The sequence below is a fragment of the Sylvia atricapilla genome, chromosome 1, assembly GCF_009819655.1.
Source record: "Sylvia atricapilla isolate bSylAtr1 chromosome 1, bSylAtr1.pri, whole genome shotgun sequence".
Lineage (NCBI taxonomy): Eukaryota > Metazoa > Chordata > Aves > Passeriformes > Sylviidae > Sylvia > Sylvia atricapilla.
This window is the reverse complement of record NC_089140.1, coordinates 27,832,036-27,851,943: the sequence shown is the minus strand read 5'-3', so window position 1 is coordinate 27,851,943 and position 19,908 is coordinate 27,832,036. Positions and strand designations below refer to the sequence as shown.

Genomic DNA, 19,908 nt, shown 5'->3' with positions numbered 1-19,908 from the left:
ATTACCAGAAAATTAATTCTTTACTGCCAAGAAGTTGTGGCTGCCCTATCCATGGAAGTCTTCAAGACCAGGTTGGATGGGGCTCTGAGCAACCTGGTCTAGTGAAAGGTGTCCCTGTTGATGGCCAGGGGGCTGGAACTGAGTGATCTTTAAGGTCCCTTCTGACCCAGGCCATTCTTCTATGATTTTATGATCATGTTAGAAGAGATCTGTCTTTAAGCATTTTAATTATTCAGGGAAGTACTTTCTTATAACAGAATCCTTGGCTCTCCCTCCATGCAATGGGGAAGACAATTGTCTCCATTAATGCAAATGTTAAAGACAGAGTTTATAATTCTTCTACCATTAGCAGTTGCTCATTGTTTTCTTCGGTATCTTAACAGTGTGGGGAGGGGATGACTTGATGACAAAACATCTGACAAATGCCAGGTGAGGAGCATGGAAAAAGCTAAGCCTGGGTTTGTTAATCAAAGGGATGTACCTGAGAATACAGACCCTTGAAGTTTGGGGGTGTGTATTAGAGGATCTTTACAGTTATTTATTCAGTCTGCAAGTATTCATTGTGTTTATCTAGAAGGCCTCATGCTGGAATTCATTTGACAAACAAACTGCCATTACTTATCAGGTCATTCTTGTCACTGATGTGACAAAATAATTCACGAAGGGATTTTAAACTGTGTCTGATTTCCCTCCAGCTAGCTGTAGTCTCTGGCACTTAGGGAATATCTGTATGGAAATACCTGAGGCAAAAAAAATGTAGTTTAATAACTTGAATATTATTTTAAAAAATTTCCACCTTGTATTGAAGAGTCTTTAAAATTAGTTTGTCGGCAGAAGCGTAGCAATTCTAGAGAAAATTTGGAAAATTTACAATTCTACTTGCATTAGTCAAGAGAATTACGAAAATTGAAATTTTGCTCATTTAAAAGAATCAGGTGAAACATATTAACAGAATAAGAATAAAGGTTTAAAAAACACCAGCCTGAATTTTGAACTGAAAAATGTAAAAATTACTTACCGCATACAAAATCTATATTTGTTTAAATTAAGTGAGATACACAGGCGTTGCCTTAATATGAATAAATATTTCTGAAAGGTTTTTAGAGTTATTGAGAAGTTACATAAAGAATTTTGGTGGAAAAAATCCTGAGCTTGAAACCAGACCGTAAACCAACCCAGTCTCTGCATGACTTCACCAGGTGCAAAATCACCCTGGGCTGAGCCACCAAGCACCAGGCTCCCACCCCAGATGCACAAGGGTCTATAACACCTCTACATAAACTCCCAAAGCACTTGGCAAACTAAGATTGTGTTTCTTTCTTTTTGACAGATTCAAGTTTCCTTTAAATATTTTAAAAATTAAAAAAATCAACTTACAGATGTGAGGTTTGGGTTGGGCTTTGGAATCTGCTCTACTGGAAAGTACCCCTGCCCACAGCAGGAGGTTTGGAACTACATGACCTTAAGGTCCCTTACAACTCCAACCTTTCAATGATTCCATGTTCTACTTAGGGAACTTGGAGGTTAAGTGCTTGCATGCCAACAATCAGAGGAGCTAAGATCTGTATGTTTTTCATAAGAGAGTGCTTTTCTAACAAGAGCAGACTGATCCTGCAAATGGTCATTGGACACACATGCAGAAGAAAGGAGGCTCCTACCCAATATTTCTTTGCTCCTAAAAAGCATATATGAGTTTTATATAGTTTTCACAGTCATTGGCTAAAACAACTAAGCCATTTGTTTCCTAAATTTCAAGTCAAGATCAGGCAGAACTGCATTTTTCTGTTGGATAATCAGAGGGGGAAGGGTGACTGGAATGCCCCTAAGACCCTACTCATTTATTCCCAGCCACAAGACACAGCCATCATCATCCAACCCTTGTATAAGAAAGTTTAATGGAAAGAATTTAAGACTTAAAACAGTGCCAAACATATCTGTAAGAACTCTCAAACCTGGCAATCCATCATTCACTGATGCTTGCTAGGCTGTTCAACAATCCTTGATCATAAGTGTTTCCAACAAGGCAGAATGAGCTTACAGTTCTTACTCCTATGTATGACACATAAGAATACATACAACACATAGCAGACATGAACTTAACATTGTAATTGTTTCAACAGAATTACTTGAATCATTCAAATTTTCTTTTTCTTTTATAGGAAAAGAAAAAAACAGAAGAACCAAAATGGAGACAGTATGTTTTTTATCTCCCACTGTTAACATTTTATGCTAGAAACCTTAAATATTTATGCATGTTGGGAAAAGTTATTTTCTGTCAAAATGGTCTCCCTTCAGAAGAAAAGCCTAGTCTTTTTTTAGTTACTTCTCAAACAAATGAATGATTGAATGCTTTCTTTTTACTGTGAGTCTTGCTCTTGAGCCTTATTTCCACTGGCAGCTATAAGACCATAGGTTTGAGAATATCACCTAAGACTTTTCTCAAACCTTCAGTTTAAAGAGGTGTTCTAAGGATAAAATTTTGATTGCTTTTTTTTTTTTTTTAATCACTAAATCAATTTAGTCAGGTGTTGATGCAAAATTAAGTAATAAATAAAAGAGCCAGACCATTAAAACAGAGAGGTACAAAAACAGCATCACTGGTTTTCCTAGTCTTGACCACAGAAATTCTTTCATTACGATGCATGCAAACCAAAGATTTTTCTGTAATGGTTAGTATGTCTCAAACACAGCTTTGCAGGTGTATTTTGACAGATAGCACCAACCCATGCTGCTCTGGTGTGACTCTAATAGTCCAGCCATGCTACTTGGGACAGCTGAGTGCATTACTCAGAAGGTAAGGCCTCACCCAAGGCCTTGAAGGAAAACAACAATTCCACAGTGAAGAAGTAGAGCAGAATTTAGGTTGTAGGACACCAGACTGTACCTTAACACCTCCTACCCTGAGTAGATATGTAGTTTTCTCTTCCTCAGCATTACATTAGTGAGTTTTAAGTAGTTCAGCACAGGTGACTTGGGACAACTATCTGCTCCACATCCCTGGTATGTGTGACCTTCTGAGACATCCAGAGCTGCCACAAACAAACACTATCTGGCCCTTGCTGTCACAGTTAAATTAAATGGCTCTTCAAACCCTGTTGATTCTACACCTCTGCAGAAAGGTTGCCTCCCCAAAGCAGCACTGGCAGACAGGAGCTCGTTGCCTGCCCACAGGCACATTGCCGCTCGGTCTGACAGAGCACATCTCCAGCCTCCTTTCTTAGGCAGGTGTAGCTGAGCCTGGGAGCATCTCCCATTGTCCCACACTTCCCCCTGCAATGGCTGCACCTTGTAACAGGGGCAGCCACAGAGGATGGGAATCCACACCTCAGCTGCCAGGGTTTGTAAATGTTCAATGTAAAGTGTGATGGTTTAGAACCAACTCCTGTTCAGCTCTCCTTCCCAACCTTTTTGTATGGGGACAAGACAGATCCTGTTGGCATCAGGAGCCAAATCTCCCTGAAAACATGAACCATTATGAGTTTAATATGATATTCCAAATTATGATTTGAGGTAGTTTTGGTGTGCTTACATTCTGCCTTTGCCAACTCCAATGCAGACAACAGAAATTCCTACAGAAGAGCAGAAGATACCACTGCAGGTAGTAACTTCTTAAACTGCCACAGCACATTCTTCAAAGTCATCGATGGCATCCTCTGTCTCCCATACATCAATCCTAGGCACATGATACATGATGCTTTGGATTGCATTCAGGAGAAGACACATTTAAATCTCAGTTGCTATAGCAGCAGAGAAATTGATTGCTTCTTTTCAACTTGACTGTAGAAGCAGCACAGACCAGAATCTAGCATCATTAATACTACTTATGTGTGATTTTTTTTTTTTCTTGCCATGTCATGACACCCTTAACATTCTGGGTTTGAACACACAAACAGCAGAGTTGTAACTACACCCTGCACAGGCTTGTCTGAGTCAACTTGAAAGCAGCTCAGAGCACTGTTGTTCTGCTGCTTTAAGACAATGCTGCTTGAGAAGTGGAAGCCACCCTTTATGCTTTCAATCCAAACTCTGTAACAGCCATCAATTCAACTCAGCAGGCATCTGTGCAACTCTATTGCTGGCTCAAGAAAAAGGACAGGACTAGCTCAAACTTTTCTTAGTGAGTCAATGGACCTCTGGATTTTGGCAGGAAATCACACCAACAAGCAACAGCAATGCTTCAGCTACAGCAGCTTTCACGTGGAAACACGTAAAAAACCTTCCAGAGCTAAAGATGCTTCATGTTGCAAAATCTGTATTTCTTGACTAGTTTGCTAAGTTCAGATGTACCTGGACAAGCTGCAGCCCTCTTCTGACTACAGTATGAGAAGGGACATGGTGATTAGATGGAGTTCAAATGCCACAACCCAAGGTAGAGACACCATGTCACCTACAATATATTTTAAAGCAGACATAAAGAATAAGAAACAAAATAAAACCAACAAGCAAACAACAACAACAACAACAACAAAAAAAAAAAAAAAAAAAAAAAAAAAAAAAAAAAAAAAAAAAACACCCCAAAACAAAACCACTTAAAAAAAACCACTTAAAAAAAACCCCAACTTGAAAAACAATCCTTCTTGCAGAGTTCAGGGCAGGTATTGGACAGCAGTAATTTTCATTCCCAAACATTATTTTTGTCCTTTTTGTTTAGAATATCTCAGCTTCCTCATAGATATCTTCATTATACTCTGGCATTTCATACAAAATGAGATGGACGTATTTTATCAGTGTCCCATTCAGTTTCTACTAATAATCAGGCAAGGTCTGGAGATAAGAACTGACACTCTTCTTTGGTAAATCTGTTCCACATATCAGGATGTTAAGTATATTCCGTTCAACTTACATTTTTCACCTTCAGTTACAGATCAACTCTCAAGTACTCTTAACTTCCCAGGTTTCTTTGCTGGTTTGTTTTTTAACAATCCTAAACAGCATGCCTACAGGCAATAAATAAATTGCAAATGCCGTGGCATTTATCCTTTCTATCAGAGGACATTAGTACATTGGTAAGGTATGAACAGCCTGTGAACATTTTAGTATCTCTTCAAACCAGATGTAGAACTCCAGTCACATAGATCCTGAACTCAATATCAAAATTTTGTATATCCCATCCTGAATTAAAAGATATTTGTATTTGAGGGAGCCAGAGTGCCAAGAGCTTGGAAAGGAGTATTTATACAGGCATATTTCTTTCATTATTTTCTCCATAACAAACATCCTCTATATTACCTCCAAAAAGACAAAAACCAAACAAACACAAAAACAAACAAACAAAAACCCAAACAACAAAATAATACCAAAAAACCCTTTTTGAATGCTGGAAAGGCAGGGGAATCTGAGACATGAAAGGCAAGGATCTGAGACATGTAGTAGCTTCACGACTTCATCTGCATGAGTTAATGTTTGCATATGCTAAGAGATGTTTCCTTATATGCATTTCATTTCAGAGTTCTTCCTCTATGAATCTTAATGTTTTGGGGTTTTTATATTTAAATTTTTCAATAGATGAATTCTAAGAGATGCATGTGATGATGACATGTGCAGGTCCAGATCTGAGTTGCAATTGTTATTGCACAAAACCTGATTTGAATGGAGCTACACAGGAATCTTTCTGAATAATTTTCTTCATAAAACAATAGTATATACAAAACATCTATTCTAATGATCTTACCGTTTGAGGCACCATGTTTTGTTTTAGGTCAACAAGTGATTAATTCCATTCAGCGATCTATCTTTCAGCCAGGAAGTACTGTTACTTAAAAATTTGTTTTTATACAGTCGTTTTCATAGAATAGGTCTTTTCAACTGCTTGAAAGCGCATACCTTTAAAAATTAAAGTATAAGTAGGTCTGCACAACCTTAAACTAGTGTATCATCAGGTGAAATTTGACATAAGATGTCTGGCAGGTTTACCTAGTCTTCACAATAAATTGCTGATAAATTCCCATTTTTGCTACAGGCTTTGCCAAGTGGGTAGTTTGGCACATCTGAACACATGAATCAGAACATAGACAATCTTGGTATAAAGAAACAGTGCCTGGGATTTGCAATTCCCACAATGTCTCTCCTAATTGCATTTTCACCCCAACTGATTTTCCTGCAATTAACAGTTCTGCCTCCCCTCTCTTTGACACTGGCTTAATTCCTCAAGAAGACAGATTGTTGCAAAAATTGCTCTTGGCTGAAGGATAAAGACCCAAGTGCCCTCAGAAAAGGGCAGGGAGAAAAATTCCTTCCTCTGGCTTTTTAGTAGCGTAATCATACATTTATGCTCCTATCTTTTCAGAAATGAAGGCCAGGGACTTCCCTGGTGGGTAGCTGTTATCAGTCAGACACTATCATTTTCCCCCAGACTCCTCATCTCAGACCTGCATGGTTAACACCCCTGAGCCATTTAGTACAGCCTCATTTACATGGAACACGACGAATCACATTGACTCCAAGGTCTTGACTATTCAAGAGCAAAACTAGACAAAATCATGTACATCATGGAGTTTGGCTGGCAAAGACTGCTTTAGTAAAATAGCTTTGGTTATTTCCAATTAAGGAAATTCAGCTTTCTACAGCCCTTACTACGCTGTGTTGATGCCAGGTGCAATTAGTCCATAACAAAAGAGCACAACTGGCAAAAAAGAAAATTTAATAGCTGAATCACAAGCAGCTTCATTCCTCTTTCTTCAAATGCAATAGAAATCATATAGCAAAGACAAGTTCATTTCCCCCTACAGTGAGTTATTCTGGACAGCATGCTGTAATGCATGTGATAGTAGAGCACAAAACAACAACAAAATCTAAATACATCCCTTGACCAAGTAACTGTTAGTTCAGTCTTATCACAATTTCCTTTGTCTCATTCTTATTCAAGAAGTTCCTCCTATTCAACACAAGAAAAGACAAATGTAACACTTCATTTTGTTTTGCATCTGATAATCATGATAAAATCCATGCCATGGTGTCAGCTTGGAACCCTAATGTAAGAGATCCTCCAAGCCTCTCCAGTCCAGATTGAAGTTTATCTTCAACCACAGTTCCCAAATTTAACCATCTATTCCATCTCAGACAACCTGTGGTTGGGGATTGTTGTTTAAGAAAAGCTCCTGAAAACCTACAGAAAGCAGAAAATCTTCCCACCTCCAACATTGAACAAGACTGAGTTTATAGAAGGTGAAGAAATAATTTTTCAGGAGTTCACAATGGGGCAGGTATAAAATCCAAACAGGATCATAGGCAAATAGCAAAATCACCTGTTGGCAAGAGCAGGTTCCTAAGAATGGGGTGGCATCACCTGTTTCTCTTTCAACCATAAGAACAAGCTCTTGAATTCATAACTCAATTCCATATATAGTTTCCTCTCCTCTAAAACGTCATCCTCTAGCTCTCCCATGCACCTGCTGTTGCTTTACTTGGAACACTTAGTTCTGCATTAAAAAATAATAAAAAGCAGTTTTGATCAGTGATCTCAAAGCCTGTGCTATTTTTGCAGCAAGCAGGGATCAGGCAAGATTCAGGACTAATAACTAACCAGATCAGACACAGGGGGAGCCAGTCCTCCCTCCCACTGTGCAGCAGACAAAGAGAGGAGGTACTCTTAAATGAGGTTGGCAGCATCTACTGCAACAGGGTGGGGAAAATAGAATGGCTCACTGCACACCAGATTTAAAAGCAAACCCCCCAGTGTAAGCAGAGAAGCCTCTCTCAGTTTTGCATGGTTCCTGATTTTGTTCCCAGGAAAGCCTGCTCCTCTCAACCAAATCCATTTGCCTGCAGTGCCATGGCCACCCTGACCTGACCTCCCTCTCTCACTGGCTAAATAGATAGACACCTTCCAGCTACATCCAGCTAAAACAGCCTTGTGTTCCTTAGCAATCCCCTCACATTGTTATGAAGGGCATTGACTATAACTCTTTATCATAGCACTTAGATCAGAAAAAAAATTGCCCAGGAAAAAGCTAATTATCTTGCCAGGCCCAGAGAACACATGCCAAAAACAGGAGAGAGGAAAGCCCCTGGCTTGGCCTGAGATCTCCAGACTCACAGAAGTTCTGTTGCAATGCCCTCTCCTCCCATACCAGGCTGAAAAGCCATCCTACACTCACTGACAGCCTGACAGTGGAGGGCCAACATGACACACAAGGGTGCTGCTGAGGCATTCAGGGACACACTCATCCTTACAGCTCATGGTCCAGACACAGTCCCAGGTGTCGTCCTGCTACAGCTGGTAAAAGTGGCAGTGCAGCAGGGCGCCCATCTGACAGGGACCTCAGTGCTGGAATTGGAGGGGAAGCAGAGCCTGGATGGGTCACTTGGTACCAGCCCATATAAGAAAAAGTGTCAGAGATTAATAGAGCCAGGAAAAAAAGGCAAACTCAGTAATACTCCCAGATAGAGCCAGTTCATGGCCGAGGTAGAATCACCACTGCCACATTCAAGAAAAACATTTACTACCACTGTCATACCACCCCTGGCAAGCTCAGTGTCTGAAGGGACAGACTTTTTTCACCCTTTTCCACAGAGAGGAAAATGACCTTCCACAGCCTGATGTCACTCCTGGTGGTGTTCTTATAAACAAAGGTCAACCTGTGAACTCACAGTGCTACATGGTGTATATTTAGAATAAAACAGTCACCCTTTACCAGCATTTTGCTGCCCAATCTACATAGCACAAGCAGGACTGTTGAGTGGGGAAAACCCAACATGTCTATATTTACACATGCATGAGGAACCACTCAGAGCTGATCTCTGCCTGCTGAGCTGATGAGAGATGAGGAAACAGAGGTGGCAAACCTTCAGAGGAGCAGTCCTCAGCTAGAAAGGCTCCCTGGAGAGACAGGGTTTCAGGCATCTCCTAGAACCCAGGCTGCTTTGGGAGCTGGATCATCCCCAGTGTGCTGGTTGGGCTGGGCCAGAGTTGGTTTCTTTCGCAGTGCCTGTTATGGGGCTGTGTTTTGGATTTGTGCTGAACACAGAGCTGGTGATATAGAGATGGTTTTGTTATTGCTGAGGCCTTTTCTGCTTTTCCAGCTGCCACACTGGCAAGGGGACTGGGGGTGTATGAGAGGCTGGGAGGAGGAACAGCTGGCAGAGCTGACCCAAACAGACCAAAGGGATATTCCACACCATATGACATCATGCTCAGCATATAAAGTAAGGGGAAGGAGGAGCAAGTGGGAACATTTGAAGTGATGGCATTTGTCTTCCCGTCATGTGTGATGGGGCCCTCCTGAAGATGGCTGACACTTCCTTGCCCATGGGAAGCAGTGACTTCATTCCTTGTTTTGCATTGCTTGTGTGTGAGGGTTTTGATTTCCCTATTAAAGTATGTTTATCTCAACCATGAGCACTCCATCTTTTAACCTTCCAATTCTCTCCCCAGTTCTGTTTTTGGGGGAGTGAGTGAGTGGCCCTGTGGGTTTGGTGCCTGACTGGGGTTAACCATGACACAAAACCTCAGCCTACAGCAGTGGAGATGCTCAACCAATTGATAGTCACCATGTGGTCAAGGCCACCAAGGCTGCCCATGACCTCAGAGTCATGCAAAACTAAAGCTCTGCAGCCTCTCCCCATGTCACCCCCACAGCCAGGCAGTGGGAAGAGGCTGAAGAGTGGAACAATAATATTTTCTTAAATCAAGGGTTTTCCCGTAAATCTGGTACACTGGAGTGCTCAGAAAGCAAAGGTCAGAACAAATGTCTGCAGTGAAAATCTACAAAGAAGGTAAGTTTAAAAGAAGCACAAAGGTGACTTTTGGACTTTCTATCCAACACCATTTTTCCCCTCCACACAGTCCCTCTTCTTTCAGGAGCAAAAGCAGAAATGTCACAGTGCCATCAGACCACTGTGTTATCACTTATAGCACACCTTTTTATTTCAACATCTTCCACTCTCTGCCTCTTAAAATCATTTTCTCTTTCTCTGAAAGTCTATGCTTTATGGCCTCAAGAGTGCTATATCCAAGTTCAGTTGTAAAACTATTTAGAATCTGAAAATAAAACCATATCAGCAAGAACCCAAAAAGGTCACAGACACCCCAAAGCAAAATTCACATTACTTTCTTTACACTTCCCTTATGAATGTAACTGAGGAGATCATAAAATGTTGAAAAGGAAAAAAAGATTTTGTTATGTTGTACTTGGGGGGTTAATAAATGAAGTATTTTTAGTTAAATTTTGGTCTGCTTTAACTTGACAAATGCAGAGTTAGTTTCAGGATTCCTCAGTTCATTCTAGTAAACATCAATGCAAACATCTTCTGTTAAGACCAAAAAATTTAAGTGCTTCACAAGAGCTTTTTGCAGGAAAGGATATTGAAGAGAAAAATTTCTGGATTTTTACTTTATTAAGAATCTGGAAACCAATACACATGTTATCACACTACTGAGAGTATTACAGGGACTGAAGGACAGCTCAGGTTAAAAGCCACAGATAAGATTAAGGCCTGCATCACTACTACAGTTACCAAATAGCCTGCCCCAGACAGACAATCCTTTATAAACTCCATGACCCCTTTGGAGGTTTTAGATGAGACCAACAGGGCACTAGACAATCACCTGGTATTAACATCAAAACTTTAAAGGGAACAAAAATACCAACCTAAATTATCATTTTTTTTATATGTGAACTATGGTTAATTGGGAGATAGCAAAAGCATCCCAGTCTGAATTGGTTTTCCTTCTTTGAATGCTGGCTTCTTTTCCTTACTGCTCAGTACAGTATGTTCCATCTTCTACTTTTTTTTTTAGAAGACACATAGGAACTTCAGAAAAACAGCACATGCTCACAGAGAAAAAAATCTCAAAGGACTGGCAGATACTTGTGATTTCTGAGCAGCATCAGGGTTTTCTAACTACAAATTGTTCAGATGTTGTGGGCTTGACAGAATCTATTCCCAGCCTGTTGTTTCCCTGCTCTTTTTCACAGATTTAGAGTCTCTGATGAATGCTATGTGTACCAGCCCAGATGCTCTGTTCTAGCTATGAAACAGTTTTAGTCAGCTAACTGGATAAGAGAGCCTAAAATAGTGCAGCTCTTTACTCTTTATCAGCTTAACATTTTCCACTACACATCACTAGACTCCCAGAAGTACAGCCTGGTTACAATTGGCATACATATTCTGGGGTATAGTTTAATGTTGCCTTAATATTGGATTGAAAATGACTGGGATTTAACTCTTCGTCCTGTCATTCTAAATAGTGCCCAAATATCAAAGCTAACCAGCATTTAACTATTACAGCAATTACCTGCAAATTAACAGACTATTTGTAAGGATTTGACCTTTCTTTCAGTTTTAGAAAAGACTGTTAGGGGATTTGTGCCTTGTGTCCCCAATCCAATTCTGTTTTCTAGACTCTCTCTAGACACTGGAAAGAGCCTTATTGTTTTGTTTATTGTTTTTCAATCTTTACTGAGACCATTTCTCCAAATCCCTAAGACCAGAAGCAGATATCTAAAACTTTTCCAGTTATAATCATTGCAGAATCAAGTATCAAATAGCACGTATTTTAAGACAAAAATAATTTTGACATGTCGAATCTCTCAAATCCCTCGTGGCACCGTGCCTTTTGGCAAAGCTTGAGGCACCAGTCATGCCAATAAAACAGTTTGAATTGAGCTGCCTTTTTGTCCAATCCCACTAAAACCGTAGTAATTGGTTCAGACAAAGAGGCTCAGCTGTTTCAATGAGGGCTAAAGCTACCAGTCAGCCTTGACAATGGTCTTTTTTTCAAGCCTGGCAAAATGAAATGTAATGCAAATGTTCCTATTATTGTTACTGGTCTGGAACATTTACATTTTTCCAAGCTGTCTGATTTTTCATGTGTGTTCACATTCCAGGACATGTTGACCAGTTTCAACCAAATGTACCAGAAGGTGAAAAGTTTCACACATTTCAGAGAACAGAAAAGAAAACCTCATTATAATCCAGAAATCCTTGTAGGAGGAAGACAAATGCCTCAAAACCAGAAATAGATTCCCCCAAACTCAAACCACTTTAATCAGAAAATTTATTGAGAGACACAAACCTTAAGAAGCCACGACACAACAGCTAGACATTTTGTCTCATGGAACTATTTGACTTAGCAATAGTTGAGTGGTTTTTCCTCCTTATAGAATAGATTTTCCAGATATTTTCTAGGAGGGCCTGGATGCTGTTGTGCTACTCGACTTCTTATAAAAGTAGAAACACCATGCACATTCAGCTTGGGCACTCAGAGAACACTCTTTGTCAGAAGTGCTATATCAGAATCTGCTGTTTTGTGGCTCACTCAACGCGTCTGTCTAGATATGGCTGTCATTTTTATCAAAACCAAACATTAACACAACAACAATTGCTCCCTACACCAGTTTTGTGTAAAAATGTGACACTTTCTTCAGGATTTTCATTATTCTGTATTATCACACAACCAGCCACATCAACACCAGGGACATAAACACGCAGTATCAGGGACAAAACTTTGGTAGTCTTTTAATATTGAAACAGTGACAGTACTTTGGCTGCCATGTGTGATTCCTATGAGAGATGCAAATGCAATTTATTTTCACCAATCCTTCCTAGTAGCAGTTTGATGTTTCAAGGAAATTATTAAATAAGCTTTATTCTATATTTTGAATTGAATTATTTGATTTTATGAAGAGTATCTAAGGAGATAAGCAGGGGGAAATGCCAAAGTGGGGTCTTTTTCTTCAGCCAGATCAGAATTGCTTTGTTATTAATCTTGTTTATAAACAAGTTTGGGGATATCTCTGATTGGAAAGTCCCTCCTGCCCACCCTCTCTTCTTCTAGTAGGACACTTCTAATCCCCTTGGGAGCAGCAAAAGAATCAAACTGATAAAGTTTTCCTTCCCATCATTCTTTTTTCCTTTTGCTGACCCAGCACCTCTCACATTCTAGTCTTTTGCCTGCTGCAATGTAAATGACCAATTAATTCAATCTAATATTGTAGCATCCTAATGAAATACCATTTTCCCTTGCTGAATTCTTGCCCTATGGGACTTATTCTCTACTTCTGCAGAAATCCCTTCCATGACAGACAATCCACATCTAAAAGAAACATTAAAAAAACAATAAACCACTTAAAACCAAATTAATCTGTCAATTTATGTTGCATACTAGGATGAAACAAGAGAGCTGTGCATTCAGAAGAGGTATGAAAAATTCTTCACTTTTGAAGTCTGCTTTGACTCTATTCTAAACACAGGAAACAGAATCTCCCAGTTCCCCTTTATTTGGAGCTGCTCTGTAATTTATTTCTTACAGAAACTTCTGAAGCGTTGCAGACTCCAGGAATTCTGCAGGTGCATTTAACTGCAGTGCTGCACTTTCTAACTTTCAGGCATGCATTCAGTTATGCTACCAAAACCTTTTCTCCCTGTGTCTGCAGCAATAAGATTCAACAGCCTTTTTTTGCAACTGAAGAGTTTCTAATGCAGCTCGTATCTCTTAAAGGTGTCAGACATAGGGATTTCCCCTGGCAGAACTCCTAATGACATACAAATCTTACTGTAACCATATAGAAAGGCATTATAATTTCCCTTACTCTGACAGGAGGGTGCACAGCCTGGGTTCTGCTCTCATCTACATCTCAAGTATCCACTAACTGTGACAAGCCTGCTGTAATGTAGGATAATTCTTTTGTAAGAGCATGTCTGAAGGTCCCTCGAGCTTGCAGCAAAGTAAAATTCTGCATCCAAAGAAAGGCAGCATGACTATGAAAAACTATCAATCTCTTTTTATAGAAATATGGAAAAAGCAAATAGTTTTGTTGTATTCACAAATACTTGTATTCCAGTTGCATACATGGTATTCCTGACAGTAAAAGTAGTCTGAAAGCTGGCTACTATCAGGGTTATAAACAACAGACATAAACACTGCTATACCATGCTCCAGTAGCCTTCTTGGTCTCTGGCATACGTCCTGACTAGCTGACCTGAACAGAAAAGGAAAACCAAACCAACAACAAAAGAAAAGAAAAAAAACTTGATTTCAGATTAACAATTTTGAAAATGTTTGTCTGGCTTCTCTCAAAACCCTTAGCAGAAGTTCCTGAGTTACTGCTGATATGCAAAGAGCACTTTCTCTGTGCAAAGGGGTCCTGTACTGTCAGGATTCCATGAAAAGATCAGTCAATTTTTCTGTGTTTTTAAGCATTTTTCCTCAGATTTGTCAAAAACATGTATGCAGTTACACATGGTTTCACACTTTCCATCTTACAGAACCCTGTTCTTTTAGGCACCACACCTGAGGCTTAGAGAGCAGGGGGGCACAGGAAGATAGATTTCATGTGAAAAGCTCACCCTCTAGAAGAATTATTACCTTAGAAAAACATAAAATATTCTGTAAGGGAAAGGGAGAACCTGTTGAAAACCTTCATCTCAACACCTGCAGGATGGGCAGGTAAAAATCCAAAATCACTAGTCACAGGGAATATAAAACAGCACCCAGGATCTGAACTTCTGCTTCCCATGTGAAAGATGGTCATGTTCTCTTTTGTTAAGAACATACTCAGAAAAAAAAGAAAAAGGAAAAAAAAACTTTAAAATGGTTGAGAGGAAGGCAGAAAACAGGAAGTCAGGTTACAGCTGCCCACTTGACAGCAACTGCAAGGGTCAAAGAAATATCTCTCTGTGAAGAACATACTTAGATTCATTGCAGGGTTTTTTAGCCTTCACAGCATCAATACAATATGCTTTGATGCCAAAGCACAATGTAGTCTGTGATTTATTGCAAGTGGAGCATATAAGGTATTGTAAATAGAATTTGTGGTGGCGCTGATGGGTCCATCCTCCATCACCTAATTAAGAACAGTAAAACCAAAAGGAAATAACAAGAGGACCAGCTCAGATTTGCAAAGCCTGGATACAAAGAGTCTTGGGGCTTCTTCCTACATGAGTCTTAATTTTATCTCTTCTAAGAGCTCTTAGGGACTTCCTAGCACTAGGCTTCCAGCTAGAAGTGCAGTAGCCATGACCAGTGCCTGAGATGTGGTACAGAAGCAGCTGCAAAATCTGTTTGCACATATTAGGTAAAGGCTGAAAGCCAAATCAGCAAAGGAAACCTGAAGTAGTTTGAAAAAATGTGTTATGGCAAGATACACAGAGCACAGAGTAAGAAGCAGGATTTGTTCTCTTACTTCCACCATTGAAGCCTCATTCTTGTTTGTAACAGATGGCACATCAAGCATGTGCTGGGTGATCTTTGCTAACATTTAACATTTTGGAAGCTGGCTTCCTTTCATCTGGCTGTTCAGGGAGGTACATGTGACTACTGCAGTGCATAAAAGCTGCATTTCTGGGCTGCTCCTTGCTTATAAGGAAACACTTTCCCAGTGAGGAAGGATTAGGAGGGAATTGAAAATGAGGGAGACAGGGGTGGAAGCTAATGCAGGGTGTTGGTCAAAAGCTTTATGGCGAAAGTCCCAACAACCCCACAGCCAATAAATGCAGAGTAATCCCTTGGAAAACCTGTATAAAGAAAGAAACCCATAGGAGCTTACAGGCTGTAAAAGTCCTATACAGGGAAGCTTCAGTAGTGAGGCTAAAGCCTTTGGTTAGAACAAAGGGAGACCCCTTCACACTTCCAGAGAACCCAACATAATATGGAAAGCACTTCTTAATGGAAAAAAAAGTATTGTTTCCTTGCAAGAACTAGAGATCCTAGAGAGCTTCTTACAAAGCAGGGATATGAGTCTAAGGCAAGAAAAGTACAAACAAATACTTACTTTTCTTGTCTATGCTTTTCTTAGCAGGTGGTGACCCTTCCTGAGCTGTCTACAGTCTTAGAGGGAAGGAGGAAAAGAGACCGGGGGAGCGCAGTACCACATAAATTGAAGCTGAGCAGGGGGAGCACCTGGAATTACAACAATATAAAGTTGGACTGGATTAGATCAGCTATATGTGCTTGCCTCTTACTGCTTGATAAAACAAGAGTGAAAACTTTTGATGCTGTGCATCAGAAACCGGCTTCAATTTCACAGCTTCATTAAAGTGAGGTGTTTGGTTAAATATCATTATTTTAAATATTTTAATTTTAATTTTATGCATATATTATTTAAATGTAAGCTATAAAAGACAAAAGGTCTTGCATTAAATTACAGTTTACTCCTTCCAGTGGAGATATTGCGTTATGTAAATGGTATCTTTTGACGTTGGAATAGAAATTGCCACAAGGGTCTTCTGGGATCTGTTCTGATTTCCCAAGTATTTGTTCTATTTCCATACACAGCTGATGGAATTGCACTGAAATAAGGGTTTCTTTGTTGCTATCACTGCAAAAGGGAGAAAAATGGCAAGCAACAAATGAACAATGCAACAAAAGCCTCTAAATTAGGCACTTCAAAGACTATGGGTTGAATTCAGGTGACTTACTTCAGCACTGCAAAGGCATTCAGACCAACAGGGTGACTCAATGAATTTATGCTAGGAATTTATGTTTCCCCTACAGTCAGTAGAACAAAATGGACACCTCTGGAGAGTAGCTCTAAAGCATATAACAAAGGTAGCTTTGGCTCCAAACTCAGCCATTTCATAGGGAATCAAGAGAGTTCCCTGTAATGTGCATCAAGTAATTAAAACACAGGCATACATCAAAACCTGGTGGACAGGCATGGATCAACACTTATATTCTCCAGTGAATATCCCAAAAACAAAACAAACACACTTATGAAAAAAGGCACTACATCATTCTCTTGACTTGGTGTCACCAAAAGAGTTGACACAGCTGGAGGCTAAGGACTTGTCCACACTGTGGAGCTGAATACTTGTGAAAACGCCACAAAAACTGGGCACAAGGGTACTCCTCATGGATACACAGCACTGAGAGGTAGGTGTATCAAAAGTATTATCACTTTCTCACAACCCCCAGCCTGCAAGAGTACATAATCCAAGACCAGGCGTGGCATCCCAGCAACTCTCAGCTGCAATTTGAAAGAACGACCCTAAAAGAGAGCTTGGAAATAAAGCTGACCGATTGAAGTAAGCACATCATGCCTAAGCTGTGGAAGTGGTTTCCTGATGACAATAATCTCCAAGAGGAGCATCTATCTCTGAGAGTTTCTCTGCTACCAGGAGGACTGAACAGCAATAGTTGCTCTGCTAGAGGTGCTGACCATTGACACGATTTTAAAAAAACAGCTGGGTCTTGCAGTGTCAACAGGACTGATCCACTGCTACTGATTTCCCTGAGCCCTTCTGACCTTCCAATGGGAAAACTAATGAGATGCAGTTCCAGAAAACCCCATTTGAACACTCTCGGGGGGCTGCTGTTTCGATTTGTACCAGTGCTCCAGTACAAGAAGCATGATGAGACCTTTGTCTTCAGAAGCAAATTAAGGAGGCTTTTGCCCCACTGTTTCCTTTCCATCCTCCCAGGAACAAGCATGAGACTGACATGGACGAGGGAACACAAGTGGCCCTGCCAGGGACAGAATAAGGGAGTGTGAAATCCTCATTCAAACACTGCTATTTTCAACTGATTACGTGACAAGTACAAAAGCGAATCTCAGCACCACTCACAATGAACCCAAGAAACTTGGCAGGTTTCTCTGACATGTCTGGGAAGCAGCCTGCTGCTATAGTGATTCTGCTCCTCCCTCAAACGCACTCAGCTGGGAAGGAAGAAAGATTTGGAAATATAAACAGAGATCAGGGACCATTTGCAAGGGGATTTAAGAAAAATCTTCTCTTTAGGCAGAACAAATGTGACTGTTTTCATCGGGAAAAAGGTCTCACAAAAATTTATAGTTCTGTTTAAAACAGCATAGGAATAGTAAATGCAGAATTGCTCTGTATTTGCTTCTGAAGGTCTATTTCTAAGGGCAGTTGGGGTGTGACCAGTATTTATTTTTTTTTCTCCTGAAAAGATGCCAGCTGCTGCTACCTCAGGAACACCTCTGAGTGGAACAAGTGGGAGCATGTCAGGTACCTGGTAGACTTTAATTCTAAGCCTCATGTAAACATTTTTGGCTTATCTCTACACAGGTGATAGTAAAGTGCTCCAGAGTGGGTTGTGCTTGCACTAGTGAAGATGAATCAGTGCTGACAGTGAAGAAAAAGGGATGTCTTGCAGCATGAATGCAAGGCAACCATCTTTTAGATCCCCTTTTTAGTGTGAATCAGAGGGTGATGGGTAAGATAGAGAAATCAGAAGAGGACTGAGAATAGTCAGATCCAGAACTCTGTTCCTTTCTGCTTTCATTTAATCTTTTTTGATTAATAATGTTTCACTTAAGTTCAGGTTATTCTTTGGATCAAGATACAACATTTGAAAACAGTATTTTTATGTCATCATGAAGTATCACCATCAATAAGGACTTCTACATATGTCATATTTCATTTCCATGTGAACAAAATCTTAATTGGAGGGAATATTTTAAATTTTTGATATTCTATGGAGCCTTGTGATCATTACATTGATGCCAATGCTTTAAAAGGGAAGGTCAAGAGTCAGAAGCCAGTCACATGTCATCAAGAATGTCCTCTAGAGATTTAGTCTGCTAAGAGCCTTATCCTAATCCTTCCAAGGTATTCCTTAATGCTAACAAATCTGCACCAAACCCTCTGCAGGAAACTCCTGTGCAGAACATAATGCCTACTCAAGTAGCTATTTATTGCAGAAAAGGTAGAATTTTAAGAAAAATTGCTTCTTTCATACACTGAGATTTTAGCAATCTCAATGAGCATAATTCAACTTTTGATTTCAGATTTTTCTTTTAGTCAGATTTTAAATTGTACTTCCCCAATACAGAATGAAATAATATTTAGCCTGTGACTTTTAGTCACAAAGACTCCTGGAACAGACAGCCTAGTATCAGTGATGCACAGCAAGATTGAAGGACACAGGCTACATCACATGTGCACCTCTTGAGGAAGCTCCCCCACAGAATGAAGAAAGGAATGAATTCTTCTCCATGCCCTCTTGCACCCCACTCCCCATTTTACTCTGGAACACCACACTTCAAATGTATCATCTTTTACTCTGGAACATCACATTGCAAATGTATGCAGGGGGGATTAAATTATTAAATCCAAATTACTGTTCAAATAAGTCTACACAGGTTGTTTTCTTCCTGCTCTTAGTGCATTGGTGAAACATCATCGAAAGCCCTAAATACTGAAGAGTTTAACAGTTCTTTTCTCCGTGCCTTCTGCTTTTTTTATATACATTTTTAATTAGGCAAAGAGGACTAATGCAAACGAAATTAAGTTATAGCTATTAAAGTGTGTCTCTTAGGGGAGGTTTTCAGCATGGTTAGCAGGGAATTAGGCAAACTTCTCCTCTAGCATTAATAAGAGTTTTGCTGCCGGTTCCTCGTACAGCTCTGACAGCACCTACTCCAGACAAACCCGTCAACTTGCAGTATGCTTGTGTGAATCAAGATTGGGCCTGTTAAGGACTGTGACACACACATATTGCTCATTTATACCTGCACAGATAGGTAGAGGCCCAGGCAGGCTCCAGAACGTTGGAAGCGTATTGTTAAAACAAGGGAGCGAGCGTACAAGAACTGCAGTTGGAGAAAATCTCATAAAGCACAGACACAGAGCACGGCTCCTCTGCCCAAGAGGCCCTGGAACGCATCCTGCTTCCCCCTGCAGCCCAGACACCCCCGTGCTGCTGCTCAGGATACTTCCCACCCTCCTGGTTTCCCCAGGATAAGGGAGAGCAGAGCACAACACGCCTCCCCAGCGATGCTGGTGGCAGTTCTGATGAGCCCAGGCACATGAAAAGCCCCTGACAGTGCCAGGGCCACTCCCTGCATGCCTGCATCACACCCGGGTTACACACACCACTGCAGTGACAGCATTTCCCATGGCAAAACAGTTTTCTCCTGTAGGACAGCCAGGAAAAGGTCACTGAGTTGTTTTCTTTATTTGGGTTTGGTTTTTCGGTTTTTGGTGGGGTTTTTTTCTGTTTGG

General features: G+C 40.3%; 2 long non-coding RNA genes across 2 annotated transcripts in view; both read right to left on the bottom strand.

The window, feature by feature from the left end:
• The window catches only part of LOC136360689 (uncharacterized), a 538,204-nt gene that overhangs the window by 79,941 nt on the left and 438,355 nt on the right, over nucleotides 1–19,908 (bottom strand). The window lies entirely within an intron of this gene.
• The window catches only part of LOC136360693 (uncharacterized), a 61,038-nt gene continuing 45,934 nt past the window's right edge, over nucleotides 4,805–19,908 (bottom strand). The window contains exon 3 of the long non-coding RNA XR_010743496.1: nucleotides 4,805–4,937. This is a non-coding gene — a long non-coding RNA (uncharacterized lncRNA). The remainder of the gene's footprint in view (nucleotides 4,938–19,908) is intronic.